Source organism: Dendroctonus ponderosae, unplaced genomic scaffold, assembly GCF_020466585.1.
Source record: "Dendroctonus ponderosae isolate FM_Combo_2020 unplaced genomic scaffold, Dpon_F_20191213v2 Dpon_F_20191213_3, whole genome shotgun sequence".
Lineage (NCBI taxonomy): Eukaryota > Metazoa > Arthropoda > Insecta > Coleoptera > Curculionidae > Dendroctonus > Dendroctonus ponderosae.
Genome location: NW_026018508.1, coordinates 12,724,687 through 12,727,931, shown reverse-complemented (window position 1 = coordinate 12,727,931; position 3,245 = coordinate 12,724,687). Strand labels below are relative to the sequence as shown.

Here is a 3,245-nt window from a genome sequence, read left to right as displayed (position 1 = left end):
TGTAAACTAAATATAATTGTTTTTGTCAATAAGAAATTGATTATCTTTGTCTTGTTCACGTGGTTCAAATTCTGCTTCTTCATCTGCTTATTGTTCAGAATCACTGCTATAAACGTTACTTTCAGTAACTTCTGGCTCTAGGTTTGAATCGCTGTCAAAATCGTTAATGTTCTATTGTAGATCTTATTAATAGTACAGTTACTTGTAACTGTGTGCCATGTTGCCGGTTATGTTTAACTGACAGTTGTGTGTGCCATTGGAAGAAGTAGTTAGTTAGTTGTTAAATTCTATTATCATTGTAAAAAGTCACTCAGTTAATCATTAATAAACGATTTCTTCTGGTAAAACTCTGATTATGAATCACGTCTGCTGACAGATCTTCTTCTCCTTATCTTCTAATTATCTCACCACCTGTTGCAACTATTTCTCTAATTCGTCCGGACTGAATTTTTTTTTCGACCTGTAACAAAAAATTAAAAATCTATGAAAAAATTAATACTTTAGCTAAAACGACGTACATCTACAATACGTTAACATAAAGAATAAAACACAATAAATGTATATCAACATATAAACAATTCGTAAGAAAAAACTCCATAAACATAATATTATTATTTTACTTACATGATCAGGCGCGCCGCGGTAAATCAGCCGCAAAAATTGCACACTCTTACTAAATGCCACTCTGCAACTAATGCCGACCGAAAATGTATCGCGAACGAATACCTGGAAGAACGACGGCGTGCAATTTAATGCATAGAATTTACAAAAAAAAATTTACAATCTAAAAAATGCGACATTTTGCCGCGGACGCGCCCGCTGGAGGGTTAAGGCGATATATATTTAATTTAATTTTTATATTATTTCGTCATCATACAGTTACAAGATGTCAATAACTTACATGTTTCCCAAATACAGTCAACACTGATATATATGTACAACTTGGATAAAGCGACGATATGATCGCAACTAATCCAGAGGCGATGAAACTGCAACAGCCTTTATGGGTCTCAGTGTCAAGCACGGTAAGGTACCAAGGAAATGCAACAACCTTCCTTTGAATGTAACGAATGGTATCGAAAGTTCGAGGCTGAGTTCGAAAATAGTTTAGTTGTTGTTGCTAATTCCGCTACTCATCGGGATCAAGGATACGATTAGCAGGCTAAATAAAGGGCAAAATCAACGCGAAGTTTCACAGGACAATGGCTAGATAATTCTATCTTGAGAATTACCCTATGATTGAGGGATACCCTAATAATCTCAGTTAATAAGTTTTCCAGACTTATGAGCCGTGGACCAGCCGTGAAAGGTTTTATAGTATCATAATAATAGATGTATATTAAAATTAGGGTCAGAGTTTAAGACAAAGAAAATCTAACACATTCCGGTCTCCCCATAATCGGCGTTCTAACAAACCTGGAGATTGCTGGAGATCCAATTCGGATTTGGACCCAGGGCAAGCGGAAACGTATTACTGCGTACGCGCGTTACTCCCAACATTCAGAGTGGTTTATTGATCAGTAGGTTGTTGCCAATAGAACTCATGTTGGGTATTTTGTTTGTTTGGGTTAAATAGCAAAAACTACTACATGCCGATTGGACAAACGATGTTTTATGGTAAGTTTAAATAGCATTGGATTTTGGATAATCTATAAGCATCTTTAGGCAAGTGAATTGGCGCCGCATGAAAATCAGACGTAGTAATCGCTAGAGGGATTATCTTTAGAATATTTCCGGACCAATGGGTTAATAGAAATCCTATACTTACTAATTAATTGCCTATTCGACAAGACGCTGAAAATTCCTCAAAATTTATTTATTTTGAAATATTTAATGGTTAGTTTGCGACGATTTACGTACAACCACACCTTCTAATAACTATACATACATAACGTATTTTACATTGAATATAACAACGTATTTTATATTGAATCTCGAGTCTGATTTTAAGTGTTGTATTTAGCTGAAGTGAAATGATTTCAGGTAATTAAAGCATCGTCTTTAAGCGGGAAGAAGCTTTAAGGGAGCCAGAGGTGCCACATAAAACCATATGCTAAAATTGCGGCTGGTATCGACGCATTTCCTCAAACAGCCGTAGATGTGACAATGTGTCGCGACCGAGATATGCACAATTAATTTTAGATCACCGTATTTTCCTGCTTCATCAGAGCTTCATTTCGTCTTTGGTGTCCAACCCATTAATCTGCACCAGCAAATTGCTATCTTCACACCGTAAATACGACAACTAGATAGAGCTGCCGACTGAGGTATCCAGTTTGGATTTGTTCTAGGCCCTCCAGTGCAATGAAGAGCGGTATACCCAACGTAGATACGGTATCCAGAAGCCAAGTCGATTCCAAATTGATCAAGGTGAAGAAAATTTCGTTGCCTGTTCCCATAAAGCCGGTGGTTTTTTCACTCACCTTCGACGAAGCGAAATCCTCCAGCAAGTTGCGCAAGAGGAAGGAGAGACAGGAAAGCGTTAGTTCGACCAAACAAGACCGAAAGGTAATTCGGTAAGTACTTACTTATCATCATCATTTTTCGAGGTGAAATAAATCAGCTCAGAAGTTCCAGTTTAACATTATGGCATTTTGCTTTTTGCAACAGCTCTATGAGATTCAGTTTTAACCATATTTAAATTGATACTAAATGACATTTTCTTGATCCCCTGTTGGAAAAGACGTACTTTCGCCACTGTTTTCGATTGCGAAAGCATCACTTTTACCCATTACAAATTGTCGTTATCCCGTGTGGAAAGTAATAAGTTTTGCCACGCACGCTGACAGCTTGACTTTGACACTGACTGTTTTGACAACATTTTCAAAGTTTTTTTTCTAAACCTTATACTTTTCCCGGCTAGTTTCCACCGAGGATCAATAAAAATAGTACCTATACGGTACGCAAGTCGAAGGCACGCCGTAGAATGTTGATCTATTTTCTGGAGTTGACCGATAAATTATATTGCGGCAGTTTGTCAGTTTGACAACTAAACGTCAGGATATCAAATATTGCAACATTTCAGAAAATTAAATGGGAAATTCAAAATCTAATTGAATGGATTTAGGCAATTATCCGTGTTAGTAGTAAAATAAATTCTATACAGGGTTATTAGCCCGTTTGTTTTTTGCAAAGTATTATTTTATGAATCCACAGACGCCTATCGGGTGCACATTTTAAAAATATTTTTGTAATGTACAGAGTGTCCCAAAAGCCCTAAAAGTATCAAAGTTTTGTGTTTTTAA

General features: G+C 36.6%; 2 protein-coding genes and 2 long non-coding RNA genes across 7 annotated transcripts in view; 2 read left to right on the top strand and 2 right to left on the bottom strand.

Annotated features, from left to right (window-relative positions):
- LOC109537453 (tubulin glycylase 3A) overlaps window positions 1-3,245 on the top strand; it is a 65,761-nt gene that overhangs the window by 683 nt on the left and 61,833 nt on the right. The window lies entirely within an intron of this gene.
- LOC109537417 (multiple epidermal growth factor-like domains protein 8) overlaps window positions 1-3,245 on the bottom strand; it is a gene marked incomplete in the record, with an annotated part of 36,885 nt that overhangs the window by 15,585 nt on the left and 18,055 nt on the right.
- On the bottom strand, window positions 9-1,186 carry LOC125503950. The gene is made up of 3 exons (XR_007281187.1): window positions 902-1,186; window positions 625-726; window positions 9-460 (listed from the first exon to the last, which is right to left on the bottom strand). It is a non-coding gene; the product is annotated as an uncharacterized LOC125503950 (long non-coding RNA).
- On the top strand, window positions 1,506-2,878 carry LOC125503949. 2 transcript variants are annotated; one of them, XR_007281186.1, is made up of 4 exons: window positions 1,506-1,617; window positions 1,984-2,232; window positions 2,292-2,516; window positions 2,864-2,878. It is a non-coding gene; the product is annotated as an uncharacterized LOC125503949 (long non-coding RNA). The 2 variants fall into 2 exon arrangements; XR_007281185.1 differs by lacking the exon at window positions 2,864-2,878 and having other exon boundaries at window positions 2,292-2,531.